Genomic DNA, 21610 nt, shown 5'->3' with positions numbered 1-21610 from the left:
TGGCCACATTGCCCGCCAAGCGGCACCGTGGATGGTTTTCGGGAAGGGAACAGGGTGACTACTTGAGCAATGCTTAATGTGTTTTATCTTCTAAACTCTAGTTATAGCGCGACAAACAAACACCAACATTTTGATATTTATTTTGAGGTTTTGATTCGATTTTCTTTAGCACTTCTCGAAATAAATGTTTAAAATTTTAATACGAGCAGTCACCATGTACTGGAGGACAAGTATCGCGAAAAATGCTCTTGGCAGGTAATCGCATTTCGGGAGAATGGGATTCCAAGTTTCGCACAGCAGGGGCCACGTCCCCTGGGCTGTAAAACCGAGGAACGAGTTCTGCAAGGCTGATCCCGCGGAGAGATCCACGGAGAAGGAAGAAGTGGTAGGCAGCATCATGTACAATAAAAGCAATGAATAAATTGAATATTAAAATTTCACTGCTTTTATTGTTTCTGAATAGCTTCTGCTCCGGCTGTGTTCAATGGAGCGGAGTTTTGGAGTTGGCCCGTTGCCTTCAACTCTGAACGATAAGGAGTTAAATCCAAGTGTTTTGGATACCGCGACGCACGCTCTCGATGTTTTCCGCGTATTTCCTCTGCCATAAATGGGGTCGAAACCTCTCGGCTTGTCGAAATCGCAACATAATCTCTGCCAGCTGAGGCCGAGTTCCACGAGAAAGTGTCCGTCGGATCGGAGTCGGGGACACCACACCAAAGAGGCATGACAATGCGGCAGTAATATTTAGGAGGATAATTTCCCTTTTTCGGCGCAATGTTGCGAGGGATTTTTGGAAACAATAGCGCAAATCGTTCTGTACTTATTAAATTTCACGCGTGCGAGTTATTGAAGGTGTGTAATGGTGATTGATCGGGCAATTACGGCCGAAAAGTGACGCTGGAGAGTTTGTAATGAAGGAGTTTTGGCAGATAGCAAGAATGTTAATCATCATAAGATTCTTTTTCCATTCTCATCTCATCTCATTCTCATCTCATCTCATTCTCATCTCATTCTCATAATAAAACATGATTTTCAAACGAAAATCAAATCAAAATGTTACATTCATGATTTTCTAGTCCTTAACAGTCATCTACGCTCAATTGGCATTCTACGGGCATATCCTCGTTTGTCGTTTGGCGCCACTTCGCCGCTTCTAGATGCAAGAATTTTGAAGTATGATTACTGGACATTCCGGTGACACTTGTGTCTGACCCCCAAGTCCACTTATCTGCGGCGACGACGACCTCTTCTCACATCAGGTGAAACTCTCAAGTATGCTACTGCCATGTGTAGCAGGTTCTCCAGTACTGGTACTGCTACAACAAGCAGGGTATATTTTGTAATTCAGATTCGTCGAACTCGTCGTCGCAAGTCTCGTTGCCTGATGTGAAAATCGAAGTTTGTACTTGGCTCTGTTTTACAAGTTCCAGCTCACACTCCTGAATCGGAAGCGAGAAGGCCAGTTGTCGGACCACGTGGCGAGGTGCGGTGCGGGACGGTGGCCAACAAGGGGCAGTATGTCGTCCCGTGTGAATGTCGCTTAGACGGCAATAAATCATAAAAAAACGTTACCTTTCGGTGTCGTCAACTCGTCGACGCTGTCAACTCACTCCGCAGCGTCGCGCACCTTGGTTGATTCTCACAATTTATGAATCTCCGCATCAATAATGGCATGGCGGGTTTTTGTAAACGTTGAGACGTGACTGCTACTGTTTGGAAATAATAAAAATCGATTCAGAACGAGTGAAACTATTCTGCTCAACGAATGTAGACTTCGAAAACAATCTAGATAAGCGATTCTAAAAACATCCATGAGATGAGAATGAGATGAGAATGAGATGAGAATGAGATGAGAATGAGATGAGAATGAGATGAGAATGAGATGAGAATGAGATGAGAATGAGATGAGAATGAGATGAGAATGAGATGAGAATGAGATGAGAATGAGATGAGAATGAGATGAGAATGAGATGAGAATGAGATGAGAATGAGATGAGAATGAGATGAGAATGAGATGAGAATGAGATGAGAATGAGATGAGAATGAGATGAGAATGAGATGAGAATGAGATGAGAATGAGATGAGAATGAGATGAGAATGAGATGAGAATGAGATGAGAATGAGATGAGAATGAGATGAGAATGAGATGAGAATGAGATGAGAATGAGATGAGAATGAGATGAGAATGAGATGAGAATGAGATGAGAATGAGATGAGAATGAGATGAGAATGAGATGAGAATGAGATGAGAATGAGATGAGAATGAGATGAGAATGAGATGAGAATGAGATGAGAATGAGATGAGAATGAGATGAGAATGAGATGAGAATGAGATGAGAATGAGATGAGAATGAGATGAGAATGAGATGAGAATGAGATGAGAATGAGATGAGAATGAGATGAGAATGAGATGAGAATGAGATGAGAATGAGATGAGAATGAGATGAGAATGAGATGAGAATGAGATGAGAATGAGATGAGATGAGAATGAGATGAGAATGCTTCCATTCAGAATAGGTTTTTATAATATGCCGTATGATGAGACTAATTTTGTTCTCCAATGACCTAAATGAGACAACTCGCGCCAGAAAAAAAAACTCACCCCATAAACTTTTCTGGAATTCAGTCTCCTCTCGCGTGACGCTCGCAAATCATTCCGTTGAACTTGGCGCGTCCACTTCCAGCCTCTTTGGCGTGATTTCCTGACACTTGCTGTGCGACACCCGTGACTTAATCCAATTACGAGGGTCAGCATCTGGCATGTCCCGCGGGCCGGCCAGCCCTAAATGAGCTAACTGAAGCGCCGGAAGATGAGAGAGCCGGGAAAAAAAAGTGTAGCACCAAGTGCTAATCTTTGATGCCTGAATTCTTTTTATCTGATTTCGTTTCCACTGTTTTAAACGCTCGTCTAACTTTTTTTTTCGCTGCCCGTGCTTAACGCCCAACGAGAAGCAATTTAATTAAGTGAAATTACACCTCTCTTGTTTTGGCCGGATTCTTGACGAGAAAAAAAAGTTTTTTTTCTCCTTCAAGCAAATGTATCAAATTATGCCTCTTTGATCAGTGAGACGTGCAATTGAGATTCCTCGGAAAATTCGTTTTCAGCTGGCCAACCATCGGGAATTCCTGTTGTCCATCCGAATCTTGCTCTTTTTCCACCCCTCTCATTTGAAGTGCCAATCATGGATGCAAATATGGAAATTAATAAATCGCCTGTGGTTTTCTTTTCCTCGGCCCGGAAAAAGCTCTTCAAAGTGGCCGTTTTGCTACTTTCTCCATCATACTTTGGCAGAGGAAAAATCGAGGAAAGGGTCGCAACAAACGTTTGGAAATTTTCATTATGCAAAGCGACGACGGTGGTTCGCCCGGAAAACGGGGGAACCCGTAACGGGAGGCTGGAATTCCGATTTAATATTGCGCAAAAAGGAAACCAATATGAACCTTTTGTTGGGAAAAACTCCGCCCACGAAAGGCAGAAGTAATGAAAATTTTAATGTTGCTAATATTTGGTTTGCAAAATCAGTGCAGGTTCTGAAACGTGCACGATTTTTGCCAATATAGAATACATGGAAAAAATTTCACGATAACAATCTGTGAGAGCTTGAGTTAGCAACATTTTTAGGTTGGCTGAAGCTAGCGGAAGTTAAATCTGTTTGATGTATGTTTGAGGAATGATCATGTAACATTTTGAAAAAAATAAACAGTATAAACAAGGCAATCAACAGTGAGTAAAAAATATCTGGCAACCCTGCCTGATGTTTCAAAAACACTTAGGTAAAAGTTACTCAACCTTAAAAGGAGGAACATTTTTATAAGAATTCTCAAAATTGTATAACAAATGAATTCTTGAAGGATATTATGACACTCTTATAACACTTGAAAATCAAAATAACTTGAACACCCCTAATCCTCACTTCTCACCACCAGCTTCTCGATTGTACACTTCAAGTTGGTGGAAACTCGCTCTCTTCGCGATGGGCGATTTACAACCCACATGCTGGGCGCCACACGTGCCCGAACCTTAAGGCTTAGCATAATTCATGTGGGCCAGGCATGTAACATATTTTCCTCGAGAAGCAGCGTCACGCGTGTGGGCGTAGAAAATTCTTCCGGTAAAATTTGCAACAAATATTAAATAAATTTTAACGTTGTGGTTCGCGACTGGATTTTCTAGCGCAATAAAATCCAATGTTTCCGAAGTTGAATTAGCCTTCTTAACATGATACGCGGTCGCAAACGTAAGTGTGGTGTGCTTCTGCCTTATTTTTCCGCTCGACGAAAATGGCGAGAGTTTTCCAGCGAAACGGAAACGCGTTGGAGTTCAGTGTAACATAGTAATTAGTAAATTAGCTCAGGTTTTTTTACCTGTGAGAGCATACTTAATGTTAAGGGTACATCAGATGTGGTTTTGATGTCTGCTGGATGGTTGGAAACACTTCTTCAAGCTGTATGAAACAAAATGTCATATTCTTTCCTTGTTTAGTTAGGGAACCATTTCTGTTTGCATGTTCTTCAATTTTATAAAATACCAATATTTTATTATAGATGTCGATTAACTTAATGCGAAACAGGTTCTGATCGGCTTTAATCAAATTGGACTATTTTTTTACATTTCCTTAAATCAATCTCAAATAATCAAATTATGCAATTATAATAATTTAAAATTCATTTGATACATGAAAGTGTAAGTGGTTATTTCTAATAATGTGGAAATGTTTAAAAAAAAAGTTTATGAAAAATATATTTTAATATGTTACACCGAAATAAAATTATCACAGTTTCTTAAATTACTCTTAAAATCAGTTTTGAAACAATTCGACACGTAAGTAGTAAAAAAAATAATTATTTTAAGAATGAGGAATATTAAAACATATTTTAAATTTTTAATCAAATTAAATAATTTGGAATCTGATTAAGAAAATTGAAACCACAAAGATCTATTGTGGATACACATTTCTTTAACCTCGACCATTTTGTGGTTTTTAGCCATTCAAAAATAGTTTTTATTTTTTAAACAATAGCATCATAGAAGTTCAAGAAGATTTCAAGTTTTTGGATATTTTACAAAAAAAATACACTGTAATAAAAAAAAACATTTTGAATTACTCAGAGACCTAGGGCAAAAACTTCTAACTCCATTGTGTCTCTAATGTTGCCATATCAGCACTTAGACGTTCAAATACAGCTAGAGTGAGAACTAGAGCGTCAAATTTCCCGTCCCGGTAAAAAAAAATCTCGGGAATTCCCGGGATTTTCCGGGATTTCCCGGAAAATAATATTTCCCGTTTCCTGGGAAATTTGTAAATTTTCCAGGAATTCCCAAAATTCAAGCAGAAGTTTACATTTTCCTAACTTTTTTATTCAAATATAAAAAAAAATCCAAAAAATAATGAGATAATCTAACTTGATTTTATTCATTTCAATCTACTTTTCATATTGAACTGTTCAGAAAAAAATTAACAATCGAAAATTGTTGTTAAATCATATCAAAATAAATTATAAACATCCACCGACCAAGATCAAAGGGAGCGTTCTTTTATTACGTAACGCAAAAAAATGGATTTTTAGACCCCCTCCCCCCCCCTCGTAACAAAATTTCCATACAAATTTAAAAAAAAATTGTATGGAGCGTAACACGGCCTTCGACCCCCTCCCCCTACTGCGTTACGTAATAAAAGAACGCTCCCAAAGTTGAGAAGAATGAAATTTGAATTGTTTTCAGCTGATTGCACTACAAATTACATTTAAATTTTGAAGTTTCTAGAATTTTTTTTCCCCTGATTTTTCGTACCGTTTTTGAAGGGGGAAGGACAAAACTTTGAATAATATTTGCAACAGCCTAAAAAATCATTAAAAAAATATCATATGATAAATGTTGAAGGAATGCAAACATCTTACAAAAACTTGCTTCAAATATTTGAAAACTTTGAGTTGCGATTTCATGAACTAGTGTTTCAAGTAAAAAACACACGAAAAGTTAGATTTTTAAGATGAATTCAATGATTTAATTCATTAATTCATATGCTAAAATCAGTAAGACCCATTCTAGAACAAGTTATTTGCCATGAAAAACATAATTTCTGCATGATTTAATTGATTTTAATTTATGTATCAATGTTATTCTTAAACATATTCCCTCGAAATTATCACGCAAGAAAATCATTTTTGCGTGCGAACTTTCTTCACCCGCGAATTGTCCATCTACAAAATGTGACATGTCATTTTTCGACGTATGACATTACACTTGCAAGTGTTGTAGTGAAGAAGATGTTCCGCCGAATAATCAAGATGATGATTTTTTTAGATTCCTTTTATCGATCTTTCGTGCGCGAGAAAGGACAGCCATGTTCCCTTCAGATTTTTTCTCTTGATGAACGTTCGAAGATTTTCTTTTGATGATGATTCTTCCATCGCTGGTTGTGGAGCATGGATTTTATTCACTGATTTAAAATTTGATTTAAAGAATAATACTCCTCAACTTAAAAATACAAACGATATTTTAAGGTTCGGAAGGATTTGATTGACAGCATCAAAAATTGTTTATTTTTGAAAGTTGTATGATTTTTTAAAAAACATTCAAGCCATTAATTGATCCTAATACTCTATTTGAACATTGAAGTTGCTGTTCTATACAATATTGTTGCAAAATATAAAGCAGACGTTAAAAAAAAGCAATTCATTCCCTGTTTCTTAGGGGAACACCCGTGAAGAGTATCGGGGCCGACATTTACAAAGCGGATTCAGTGACAGTTTATAAATCAACCTAATGTTAACATTTTAAGGTTAATGTTAACATTCCATAGGTCGCCTTCCTAAGGTGTCTTGATAAGTTTGTTTGTGACGATACACTACCTTTCCTTTACTAAGCAATCGAATCCAGAAGGGAAAAGATCACCAGTTGTGTTGGTCCGAGCATGGATTTGAACCCCGATCTACCGCTTTTAAGGCGGAAGTGTTACCACTGGGCTACGTGGCTCGGTCAGAAGCAGGATCAGAATAAGTTTCGATCAATTTCAAATTTCCAGGGAGTTCCCGGGCAAATTGTTAAAAAAATTCTGTTTCCCGGGAATTGTGTAACCCCGGGAAATTGGAAGCTCCAATTACAGCTCATAAAAGGCTCTTTCAACTCAAATCGAGTGATAAATAGCTCAATAGGAAGTGGGTAAGCAAGTTTCTATCAACAGTTTTACAAAATAAGTTGTTTAAGTAGCGAAAACCAGCAAATTGGATGGAGTTACGAGCAAGTGCTTAACCTGCCAAACATACGAGAATTCAGCCTTTAATGTAGAATTGACAATTTTGAAAGAACCTGTTCATATGAAAGGTTAGATGTTTTTCATCACCAACCTATAACTTTTTTTGGACTAAAAACTCATCTCAAAATTTCATGCAAGATGCTTTTGCTTTTTTGGCACTAAAACTATTTAGTTCGAGTATGTAGAAACAACATAGTTCTTTATTGAATTGTTTTTTTGACAGAAAAGCTACTAGAACGATATAAACAAAAAACCTACATCTTTACTTTTTTAACAACACAATGAATAATAACAATAATTATGTAAATAATTGATTCAAAACTCCATTGGTATCCACCTTTTTAAGAAGTTTCAGGAACTGGTTTATTAAATGGTTAACTCGTCATCTAAAATAGATAAGTTTGTTAAGGTTTATAAACAAATTCCAAAGAGCTATTTTTTTTTAAATCAAATCAAATTGATTGAATTTAGCTTTAAAAAACACAAAAATAATCTGTGATGATAGTGCAAAACACTATTTGAGTAAATTTTATTTAAATAAGTTTCCAAACATCTTTTGATATCAATTTGGTGAGTTCAATCATAATAAAACACATAAAAACATCATATTCGTGTTCTCCATTTGATTAATAATTAATTTGCGCCACAATATACACACATTTTTTAATTTACCATACTACTCAACCACACCTATGTTTGCACATTTGGTTGGCACAAACCACGCAACGATCCGCGGTGTTACTTCATTTTTCCGATATTAAACAAACGCCCGAGCGAATGAAAAAATATTACATATTAATTAAGAGCGAGTTTTTCACCGATGTGAAACAGGTCGTATCGAGGTGCTCCGATTTGGATGAAACTTTCAGGGTTTGTTTGTCTATACATGACATGAACTCATGCCAAATATGAGCCCTCTACGACAAAGGGAAGTGGGGTAAAACGGGCTTTGAAGTTTGAGGTCCAAAAAACATGAAAAATCTTAAAATTGCTCGCATTTCCGTAAAACTTCATCAATTCAAACTCTCTTAGATGCATTCGAATGGTCTTTTGAAGCCCTTCAAAATGTGCTATAGACATCCAGGATTGGTTTAACTTTTTCTCATAGCTTTTGCAAATTACTGTTAAAAATGGATTTTTTTAAAACCTTAATAACTTTTGGCAACAGCCTCCAACACCCATACTCCCATAGGTCAAAAGTTAGGGAATTTCATGGACTATAAGCCTACGGTATTAACTTTTTGGCCAATCGCAGTTTTTCTCATAGTTTTACGATTTTTCTAGAACAAACATTTTACAACGTTAGTTTTTGCCTTGTAGGCCAAGAAGACGGCATTTTTTGGTCTCAATTTTGACATATTCGGAATCCTCAGAAAATTTTACATTAGATTAAGGTGTTGGAATTTTGAATTTGATTGGAAAAAATGCCATTTAGAATTAATAAAAAAAAAAATTAACAATTTGTTGGATTGGGGGTAAAACAGGATTTCGCCTACTTGATACAGCATTTGACGTATTGACCATAGGGTAAATAAGATCTATTTCTTTTTTCAAAAATGTTTTATTTAATTATTTTTTAAATCAAAATTACAACTCCAATACTTCTAACTTACGTGAAATTGTCCGAGGATTCCGAATATGACAAAATTGAGACCAAAAAATGCCGTCTTCTTGGCCTACAAGGCAAAAACTAACGTTGTAAAATGTTTGTTCTAGAAAAATCGTAAAACTATGAGAAAAACTGCGATTGGCCAAAAAGTTAACACCGTAGGCTTATTGTCCATGTAATTACCTAACTTTTGACCTATGGGAGTATGGGTGTTGGAGGCTGTTGCCAAAAGTTATTAAGGTTTTAAAAAAATCAATTTTTAACAGTAATTTGCAAAAGCTATGAGAAAAAGTTAAACCAATCCTGGATGTCTATAGCACATTTTGAAGGGCTTCAAAAGACCATTCGAATGCATCTAAGAGAGTTTGAATTGATGAAGTTTTACGGAAATGCGAGCAATTTTAAGATTTTTCATGTTTTTTGGACCTCAAACTTCAATGCCCGTTTTACCCCACTTCCCTTTGTCGTAGAGGGCTCATATTTGGCATGAGTTCATGTCATGTATAGACAAACAAACCCTGAAAGTTTCATCCAAATCGGAGCACCTCGATACGACCTCTAGAACAAACCGAGCAGAATCTACAAATACTGCCTCTTAACAATTTTTGTAGACTGACTGTCGTCAGTTGGTCAGTTTATCCGAACATGTACCGATGCCGGCCTGCGTCCTCTCCAACCTCCAACCCAACAACGGTGCTTCATGACAAAATCATTACAGGGACATGGAGGCCGTCCAAAAACATACACGCCGCCAAGCCTTGTTTGTCCAATCGCCGAGTGCAAACTGGACCGGATCGATGGCGGGACTCAGCTGTGACCATCGCCGGACTCTCGAACTCGCTCGGACTGGTGTCGGACAAACACGGATTAGTTGTACCAACTCCCTGCCGGAATTTGCCGGGTGCCAGAGCAGAGTATTGATTTAATGTAAATAGAGATGTCAAAATGTGGTAATAAGATTGATGTTAAAATAATAGCTCGTCCACCACTTTTTGCCACTAAATTCACTGCCCTGGCAAGTCCGAAACTAAACTAAATACAAACTCCACCGCTTGGCCAGAGAGCAGGGTCGAGTCCCGTCATCTGGTGTGTCGCATTAGTCTTGGGTGCAGCAGCAGCGTGTTGGCTGCACCGTTGAATGAGTAACTGACCGATCTACACACCTTGGAGTGTTTAGGCCAGAGGTGACCAAAGTATGGCCCGCGGGCCAAACGTGGCCCGCGAGGTGATTTTTTGTGGCCCGTGGACCCATTTTGAATGACTATGTAAAATAGCCCGTTGACCATTTGTAAAGTGAGTTATTTTTTTTTTTTTTCAAAATAAAAGTTTATTCAAACTTTTTCAATCTAAAATTTGTTTTTGTTTTTTGCTTATATGAAACTAATGATTTATCCATATTTTGATCACTTTTTTAATACACAAATATTTTGTTCAAAAATCTTTTTAATTGAAACAATTGCTCATTCGAAATCTAAAAAAATAATTTTGTAACGATTTCTCATAAGTTACACTCAATTTAAAGATAAAATAACGCAGTTACATAAATTGCACAAATTTCATGTCACCATTTGCAAAATAAATAAAAAAAAACTTTAAAATGTCTATGAATTTCAACTTAATACCATTTTTTTAAATACAGAGAAACCTCTTTTTACGCGGTGGCGTTACGCTTTTTATTTCGTCAATTTCTCTAAAACCATGCAATATTTTTGCAAGCTTCAAAAAGCGTTTTGTAGATCTGAACAAAACCTACAAATTGCCTTTAAAAGATTGCAAAAATGTTGCGTCGTTCTAGAGAAATCGACAAATTAGTAAAACGTAACGCACCGCGTAAAAAGAGGTTTCACTGTACCAAAAACAATAAAATCAACAAATCAGATGGAGAACTGTCATTTTTTGTTTGCTATTTTTTTAATTTTCGTTGTTAAAAAAATAACAGACATCAAAATACTTAAACGGATAGATGTATTTGTTTGTATATTTTAAATAAAAATAATGAAACTTACTTTTCAAATAATCTATTTGGTACATTTGGCCCGCAAGCTTTTTTGAGCTTAAGATTTGGCCCGGCATCCAAAAACTTTGAGCACCCCTGGTTTAGGCGGTGTCGGTCTGATTCGGGCTGGAAAGGGATGGTCAAGCGTTAGCTCAATTCATAATCTTTGGTCTGCACTCTGGCAGCATAATGTCGCGGTTTTAGGTGTGAACCGTGTTGACGATGCCACCATTAGTCATTCACACCCGAAATGTTTGTTCGGTCATAGATAACTAGACCTGAATGTAGGTTATACTGACCTTCAAGTTGAAACCGTGATTCCCTAAATTTAAAATATCAAAAAGGGTTCCTGAAGTAATTACCAATAAAAATATTTCCTTTAATATTATTATTATTGTCTAGGTTATTTGGACGTTAAATGAGCTACCAAGTCCACCTCCGAACTCATACTCTTCCGGACGCTATAGACCTGCAACTTGGACTTGGTGTTAAAATGCACCGACCAACGACGAAGTCACGCCGCCGCCGGATGTCGGGGTTGATTGGGTTGAATATATTTACAAATTTGGCCACATCTGGCGTCACGGCACTGAGACTGACCGCACATTCCGCGAAAACTGCACCGATCGTGGGTGCGTGTATTTGCCCGAAGAGTGCCACCAACGACCAACGACGATGGCGTCGATGACCCCCGGGCGAAGCGATATTTGCCCCCAGCTAGACGACGGCCAGTGCGGTGAATATCCTGATGTTTGGAGAAATTTATCATACTTAACAATGTATTATTTGCTTCGGTTGGAGTTTGGGACTACTTGCCAGATGAGAGTGCAGTTGCTGGTCTATCGATTAGCGGGGCTCCGGAGTACGTTTGGCATCATTGATGAGGCGTCATTCAGCGTTTTGGCGGGCGTAACTATTGTTAAGGATATTCGAATCAGACTAATAGCTGAAAATTCAATATTATTCTAGATTTTTGAAAATATTTCTATGAGTTGAATCCTTGCGCTTAACAATTGTAATCTTGTTAAGCGCAAGGATTCAAGTCATAGAAATGTTTTCATGTTGTTTCAGGGTAAAATTTTAATGATCATCCTACATCCTTAACAAAACTATTGTAGAAGAAGTAGGAATTTTTTTTTTGCAATTCCGTCGTGAAACTACTTTCTTTTCCTGTCATTCTTGAACGACGAAATAGCCTACTTTTCTGTACCAAAAATAACAGAATCGAATAGCAACACTTTTCAAAATAAATGCTGAAAAGTTCTACTTTTCAGCACTGAAATGGGTGCTGAAAAGTTGAACTTTTCAGCACTTGTTTCGAAAAGTAACACGAACTATTGACAAGAGACATGAAAATTTGACTTAAAATTTCACACAATGGGTGATTTTCGGAATTGAAGGTGGGGCAAGACGACCATATGGGGCAAGAGGAACAATCGCTCGTACGGCCGTAATTTTTACAATTTTGATTATTTCCAGTATGAGGAATTGTTGCTAGCAATGCAATTGGCTGATTCTACTACCACATAACCGCCAAAACGACGTAAACGCCACGGGACATAAGATTTAATGAAGTTTTTTTCAAAACCTTTGTTTTCTTATGATATTTGGAAAGTACAAAATAAGGGTTCGTTTTAGGGCTCATTTTATCAAAATGCTATTTTTCCTAAATCAGTAGTGTCCCTACCAATGACTTGCACCTATTATAAAGTATGATTTAACTTTTGGTTATTTTTGTAGAGAGCTTTTAAAAAATCTTGTTCAGGTGGGGCAAGTGTACCATATGGATTTTTAGTATGAAAAAAATACGAATTGCTGCAACAACATATTTTATCGGAAAAAATACATAAAAGTACACTGATAAACAATTGTTAAAAAAATTGTCCATGCAAAATATGATGATATTATGAAAATTTCCTTTTTTTCAACTAAGTAATATTCTTTTTCGTAAAAACGATATTTTTTTGTAAAATATTATTATTTAATCTAAAAATGAAAGAAACGTTTCAGTTACAATCTAATCTGATGTATCTAAGTGATAACAGTTCAATTGTTAGGAAATTAACATGTTGTTTCATGCATTGTTCCTCTTGCCCCAACGGGTTGTGCGTCTTGCCCCACTAGTTGAGAAGAACGTACGGAAAATCGAAATTTTTAAAATTATTTTTTTTACATTAAAAAACAGGATTTTTAAAAAACTTGTTCTATCAAAGTCTTAGTCAAGACCTGGAATAAGATGATTATAAAAAATCCGACAGATTTTTTAACGTTTTTGATGGGTTATAACGAGCATTTCCTTAGCTTGTTACACTTGCCCCACTTTCCCCTATGGAACTCGTTGCAAAACTTTTTGCAACTTGTTGCATAAACTACTATTTTAATAAGTCTAGACATTTAATTAAACAAACCAACAATATTACAGATTAAGTTAAGCTATACCTTGAACTACAGTGACACTGATGGAAGTTGAATTTATTTACCAAATACTATCCAACCATTTACCCTTGTTTTCAGACTTATATTTTGAAACATGTACTGGTGTAGGCTAGACAATGTCTATGTTCTCTTTTTAAATTTGTCGTTATCGTGCTATCCTGTCGCACGTATATTTCGGGCCAAATTTAGTTAAGAACGCCATTTTGTGCAGCTCTCAATGCCTCATCTTTTGACCTTCACAGTTCCCCAAAATTCGATTGCAATCCTGAGATATTCAACAAATCCCGAAAAACTCCGTGCATTGTTGTCACTTTTCATAAGAAACAATTTTCAATCTTGTCGTGCTATCTTTTCACCTTGAAAATTTATGTAAGTGCGACTGGTTAAAGGGATTTCCGGAGAGAACGCGATTGACACACGTACTTGCCCGACTACCGTAAACATTTGTAATTATAATTCGGGACTCCGGCAACTAAATTCAACAAAATTTCGGGACAATGTGCAGAATGGTCAACCAAACAAAACGTGTGTGTTGTTGTTTACATTGCGTGCTCTATTTTTTGTTTATTCAAGATCAAACGTCGAATTGCTTTATAAATTAGTTGTTTATACGTTAGCAGTGACTAGTAACTGTATATTTGATTGAATGATGTCTATTGAACAGATTCCGTCAAATAGATCATAAGTAAGATTATTTAAACTATTTCTAGATTAATTTTAAGATAGTTTCTTATCAATATGGAAACCCCCATGGCACTCAGGACCTTTTGAAAATGTATTCTAAATTTTATTTGATTTGGTTTGTTGCTAAATTAAAAGTTACAGCTCTGCTTAAATTTCATTTAAACCAGATTTCGTCACATAAATATCACAATTGCCATCAAAAACGATTTTGTAACGCATTTACATCTAAAAATCCACTTTTACTAAGAAATTTGTTCCACACAGAAAAAAAATCATAGTAATATTACATCTGGGAAGGGGTACATCTTTTATGTCAGAAAAAAACTGTACTTTTACCTCTAAAAATGTGTATTTTTACCACTTTAATGATGTAATGTCACTTTTTCTTTCATCATAAAAAAGGTAATATTCTTACATCATAAAAAAGGTAATATTCAACCTTCCAAAATAAAATCTTCCAAATTAACACAATTTTTTTCTGTGCACTCAACTACCCCAGTTCACATAAATGTCTCAAATGTATCTACATTTTTTTTGTTATTGATGCAGTTTGGTTCGAAATGGTGTAAAAATATGCAAAAATATGCAGTACTTTGTTCTATAAATCTTGAGGAAATCCAGTTTTTTATGTGAAAATTTACATTTGGCATAACGTGCGGACAAACTTACCTTGTGTTTTTCAGAGCTTCACAGAAAAAAAAATCATGGTAATATTACATATGGGAAGGGTACACTTTTTTTATCACAAAAAAATGTGTAATTTTACTTCTGGAAATGTGTAATTTTACCACTATTTTGGTGTAATGTCGCTTTTTAAATCTAAATTGAGGTAAAATTACATCATAAAAGAGGTAATATTCAACCTTCCAAAATTACACCTTCCAAATTTACAAAAAAAATACTGTGTTGCTGTTTTTGCAAACGGGGCATTTATGCAAACAGGTGCAGTTCAGTGGAACAATTTTCTTAGTAAAAGAGGATTTTTATTTGTAGATACTGCTTTATAAAATCGTCTATTTAAAAAAATACATAAACTTTGTGTGGCTGATCCTAGTACAAGTTTTAAAGATATAAATTTTGAATATACTGCTTGAATATATTATTTATTTTCAAAAAAGATTAAATTCTATCAATGTCACCCCGGCTATTGATAGTATATTTTAGTTCACTTTAAACCACAAAAAAAAGAATGAATCAAAAGTTTGCAATTTAAAACTTGATTATATTTTTGAACACAAATTAGGACTTCTTAAAAATATTAAATAAACATTAGGAAATGGTTAACTTTCTTCTTCCATTTTTGATAACAAAAAAAATAAATTTAATCATTTAACGATTTCACCTTTTTAAAAAAAAATAGTTGCTTATGAAAATAAGAGATTATACCATTTTTTTAGTTTGAAATGAGGGTGCAAAGATTTACTAATTCTTTTTTGGTTGACAGTAAAGATGCATGCTCGGACATGATTAAGAACATGAAAATTTATGTTATAGTATACTCCATGTTTTGATCAAATACATTTGTATGAATATCGAATGCTTTTTTTTTTAAATATAATTGATAAAGCAAGTCTTTTTTTAGTCAATATTTTTTGTTAGTTCTCGGCAATCAATTTTCATGTTCTGGTTAGATATTTTTTCAAGTGAGTTAACAATCTTTGGCCACCTTTTGTTCAAAATATTTTCAAAGATCAACAAAACTCGAGTTGGTTTTTAAAGGTTTTTGGTACAAACAGATATAAAACTACAAGCAGCATTTTTTAAGCATTTTTATGAGGATGAAACTGGCCCTTCATACACTGAAACAGTATCATAACAGCACCAGAAAGTCAATTGCATTTCAACATGGTATAAGATTTCCCGTTTTTCCCCTCTGATGAGACCTCCGTCGAAGCAACATTCCAAATAAAGAGACCAGCCAAGCTGACTAGCAGCAGCAGCTGCCAGCATAAAACACAACACGACCAATTTAACTTTAAAAAGGCGTGGCATCATAACGAAACACGGAGAGTAGAGTGGTGTGTGGCTTGTGCTTGGTGTATCGATTTCAGCTCACTGCTTCTGAGTCTCCTAACGCTTTTTGTACATAAACATCGTCGTCGTCGTAGTCGTCTCCACCAGTCTCCACCTCTCTTATGCTACCCGGTTTTATGCTGTGTGTGGTTCTTGTTTTTCCTTCTTTTTTTAATCAAATTGGTTTTTCTTTCTCTTTATTTTACATTCATGCTTTAGTCGCTCTCTTTTTCTCTTTCCAACTTTTCCCGTACATAAGCGGGGAGACCTTCTCGTTCTCAAATTGTGTGGTGTTTTATGTTTTTTTTTTTTTCAACTTTATAAAAGCCGTTGACAGCACTCTGGTTTTACGGGGGACACTGCACCAAACCTGGTCGCTCTAGCAACTACATAGGAGCGGAAAAGTGCCTTTTCCGATACTGCTGGTTAATAACATACTCCATTATATTTTTTCACTCTTATGTAAATTCTGCCAGGGTTATATATTTTACGGTCAATTTATAGTGACAAGCAAGAAAAATGTTGACTCTCGAGAGGGTTTTCACTTCGGACTGGACTGAACGAACTGGAGGTAGCCAGCCAGCTGAAGTTGGTTAGCAATTTCGGAAAATAACAACCACACACGGTAGCGTAGAACCCTGCCAGCCACTAAATAGTGATTATAAATGAGCCCGTCACACACCACGTGAGTGTTGTACTATAGGCAGGGGTGAGGTCGTCCCAGGACTCACCGGATAAATTGGAGACAACTGTGCGGTTGGACCGTATTTTATGATTGTCGTCGGTTTGCTTCCGCAAAACTGTTATGTTTTAACAACATTTGAATAATCAAGGGGTTACCGTGAAATGAGGAATGTTTAGATAAGATTTTTTTAAAGATTATTTTTTTTAATGTTCAGGCAACAATATTCGTTCAATATATTGAATTAAAATTTCCAGTTTTATTTTTTACACTTTTTTTCTTGAAACATATTCATTTTTTAAAGAAAAAGAATTTCATCAAAACCACTTGATTTTTATTTTATTCTTATTACAAACATATACAAAATATCTACATTGATGATTTTTCGAATATCTCATCGAATAGTAGCTAAATACTATTTCGCTTAAATATTTGCAAAAGAATAAGTATTATTTTTATAGTATTATTTTCATTTGTCATAATCTTATGCAATTCCTCGATTTTTCTCTACAGCTTTGTGTATTTAGAATTTCATACTCAAATAATTTATTTCTACATATGCTCAAATATTCAAATTTCATTTAAAATTGAATACAACCTTATTTAAAGATAAACATTAAATTGAAAAGATTTTTTCAATAAAATAAATGTGTCATTCTCTGTCTACTAAAATAAATAGTTTTCTTTTATTTGCATTCACCGCAAATTAACAACTTTTATGAAAAGGTTTTTTTCTGAAAAAGTTATGATTATAGCAATCTGGCCAGTTAAAAATAAAACTTTTCACCTCGACCTCAACCATGAACCTTTGAAGTTTTTTTTAATGAAAATTCAGCAAATTTGTCTTAAATTGACACTTGGAAGTTTATTATGGCTCGTACATGCCAATCCTTTTCAAAGAAAATTGATCATCACTCTAAAATGTTTTGTATTTCATTCAGGAGCAATTCCAGTCCAAAACAGGAATTTTTCAGATATTTTTACCTCGACCCTCTCCGATTTCTTAGAAACTTTGTAGACATGTTATCCTACGCTTATATAAGCCATGTTTGTGGATATGGAGCCAGTTGCACTCGATAAGGACATTTGAGAAGGGCGTAGGGCGAATAGAAGGGAGAAGGGCGAACTCGATAAGGACATTTGAGAAGGACGAAAGTGTTTTGAATATTTTTGTATTTAGTAATTTAAATATTGCTGTAACTTGAAGCCGTTGCATCGTATCAAAAAGGGGTCAAAGACAAATTGGACGGACTTTTTGAAAAAAATACACTGAAAGAAAAAAAACACGCCACTTTTTTGATTTTTAAATTTGAAAGTCGAATTTGAAGGGAGCCCACAATTTGTTTCGTTCAAAATATTTGTGAAAATAGCCTAAGATGTTACAAAAAGACTCACGAAAAATTTAGGACCTCTCCTTGAAAAATACGAAAATCATTTACTGAAACTGTTTTTTTTTTTTAAGTGGTCTAAACGTCAAAATTTTCAAAAACAAAACGCGGGAATCGGTTCTCCAGACAATTTTACCTAAAATCTCCATATTGACCATTGTCCTAATTCCAATCCCTGTGATGTTACAGCGGTTTTAAAAATAAAAATATTGAAAAAAATAGAGGTTTTGGTCATTATTTGACAATTTCTATGTGTGAGACAAATTTAACATTTAAACTTCAAAAATCAAAAAAAACTCATGGAAGTGGTGTGTTTTCTTCTATCAGTGTTCTTTGACCCACTTTTTGATACGATACAACGGCTTCGAGTTACAGCAATATTTAAATTACGAAATTCAAAAACATTTAAAACACTTACGCCCTTCTTAAATGTTATTATCGTGTGCAACTGGCTACATATACACAAGAATGGTTGATATAAGCATAGGATAACATGTCTACAAAGTTTTAATGAAATCGAAGAAGGTCGAGTGCAACCGATTTCCTATTTGACATGGAATTGCTCTCAGCCGTCAGAGAAAGGACCTTTTAGTTTAAATATTTGTCTGATTTGAAAGCTACAAACGCACAAACTCCCTTTAGATTATTCTGTGGCAAAAGAGATCAAAGTAGCTCCAGTCCACAATAAATAGGTGTGTTGGTTGCAATCAACTATGAATGCATTCTCTTGCACAAAAACCATCGGCAACATGATCGATATGTTTCAACTCACTGATACAGGACAAAAGCGATCCGAACGCAAAAACCTCATACATTTTATGATGATGTCGATAAATTTATAATTAATAATTTTCAACATTTATTTTACAACCGAGCGTCGCCATCACCCAACATCCATAATGAAATGCGTCCATTGTGTTGCACACACACACACGTGTGCACACATTCTTTTTTGTTGTTGTGGGAGGTACCACCACACGCGTGTTCAGCACGTAGCATATTAATAAAATGTAAATTTTATTCAAATGACTACACAACAAACACAGAGTCAGGCGCTGGGTGAGGCAGCCCGCGGTTAACCAATAAATCTATTTTGATTCACATGTCGCAAAAAATCGTAGTTTTTTTGCCATTGGGCGTCGCGACGTCGCGAAAATGGCTGCTAAATATTGAGTGCGACGGTGAGGAACAAACTAAATGTACCGCAGGTAAACAGCACATAATTGTGTAATGATACTGTTGGCGGACAAATGCAATTTATCAATTGAACAATATTGATTTTTTGTGGTGCATGATAATTTATTGCAGTTTGAAAACTGTATTTTATGCATCATAGCTCATGCAAAATTAATCTCCATTGTCTAAGAAAACCAAAAGTTAGGTATTCTAATTTGTATTTTTTTTAATCTGAATTAGAGGATTAAAAAAGTATTGGAGTTTTTTTAGATTTTATCTTCAAGAGTATTTAAAAAAGAAGCCAGATTTGTGGCCAGAATGTTCAAGTGACGAATTTGTATACGTTAAATTTATCACAAAAAAATCTCCACCATGCTGTCGAAAAAATAAATATTTCTTGAACAGTTGGTATTATTCTCGTAAAAATAACATGAAAATCGAAGCAACCGTTTATATTGAACCAATCATGCTCATATTGGAAATTTGAGTATAATGTTGATACCGTCAGTGGGGGTGAGATTGGGTCAAAATGATTTTTTACGGATTTTACCATTTCTCAGGTTATTCTCAATAAAACTGAATTCTGTTAAAAGGGTTGTGTAGGAGACATCTTAAGATGACTTCGCTGAAAAAATCTCGTTCCTAGAACAAATCCTGTTATTTTGGCAGATGTCTAAAGTTGGGGTACGTTTTTGGCCAAAAATGACCTCTCGAAAAATCATTTTTCTAATATTTTTGTTAGAAATGCTTGAAAACTACCCAAATGTTTGAAAATCTCCACTTCAAACATTGTAGCGTGTCAATACGATTCCCTCGAACAAGAAACATTGTTGGATGACTTGATTTTATCATATCGTTGTATTTGAGCATCATTTTAGTTTCATTCGACCCAATCTCACCCTCTAAGGGGTGAGATTGGGTCAATTTTCAAACTATTGGCATTTATGGTAGTGTTCATCAAAATCCACCATATTTTGGGAAAATGTTAGTAAACTATCTAAGAACAAATGTACGTTGAAACATTTTCGATGTTACTTAAATTGTATTTGTTATTAAGAAATTTCGAGAGGTGTATCCTTGGGTGTATCGTTTTTTGACTCATAGTCACTCCCACTGACGGTACACATATAATTCTGTGTATTTAAAATGAAGTGTTTTTTTGTTTCGTATATTTTTTATAACGAATATGAACAATTTGAACTAACACTTTAATAAAACTTTATTTATTAATTTTAAATTGTTAGTTGTCTGAGAATTGCCAAAAAAATGAAAAAATAGATTAAAATGATTTTCAAAATTAATCAAAAGTGGCTTCTTTCGCCAGAAAGTTAAATTAACGAAATATTTTGAATTTCACTTAATGTTAATTGCGTTCAACTAAGAACTATTCTATCATTTAACTTTTTTGCTAAAATAACTCTAACAAAAGCAAATTGTTTCCAATAATTGATCTCGAAAAATCAGAGCTAAAAAACATAAATTTAATGGTATTAAACTGAAATGATCTAAAATGCATTTTCCGGCGTTGATATTAATTTTTAAGTATTTTTGGACTCGTTTAAAAATATTAAAAAAGAAACCTGTTTTCAAGGATCTTAAAATATAGCATAGCATTGGTGTCTACCCGTAGCTGCTACTTCGTTATTGACCAGGACCCCCAAACATTGCTCCGTGGACCACAGATGAAAAGTAGGAACCAATCATCACCCCTTCGCAATTTTCAAAGGTCCCTATCGTGCTGATCAATACCGACGCCGGCCACGACCAGAGGTAAGACACGGGGAAGTGGATGGGAATGTTAGTCCGATACTTGAGTGATGGGACCGCCAAATCGACTGCGTCTCCGACAAAGTATCACATGAGTTTTGAGGGTTAGTAAGATGGGTATGAGGTCAGGATTCACTGTGGTAGGTGATGCGACCATAAGCAATTTGTTTATCGGTTGAAATTTTAAAAATCTTAGGCAGCCGGCTGCGGAAAGATAGCTATCTAGGGATTTAAATATAGCATTAATTCGACCGCGATTCTCCAGAAATTCTCCGTCGGCGTGCCTTTCGATCAACGGTGATGTAGGAAGGGCTTCATTTATTGAAATGATAATTGAAATGATATAGAAAGGGCTTAATCCAGCAATACGACTTGCTAGTCTCAAAAACAAATAGGTACGTTTTTATAGAAAACTATAAATAGAGAACAACACAAAAAAACTCATCGGCCAACGAACGCGAGTGGAAAAAAAAACATTAAAAAAAAGAAGGTAAAAAAAACAGAACTGCGCGTCCCGAAAAGCACCACACTACTCGAACACGAACATAGCACAAAGAGAACACCACAAAAATCCACCATCCCATCACCACCACTGCTTGCACG

The sequence above is a fragment of the Culex quinquefasciatus genome, chromosome 2, assembly GCF_015732765.1.
Source record: "Culex quinquefasciatus strain JHB chromosome 2, VPISU_Cqui_1.0_pri_paternal, whole genome shotgun sequence".
NCBI lineage: Eukaryota > Metazoa > Arthropoda > Insecta > Diptera > Culicidae > Culex > Culex quinquefasciatus.
This window is presented reverse-complemented; position numbering follows the sequence as displayed.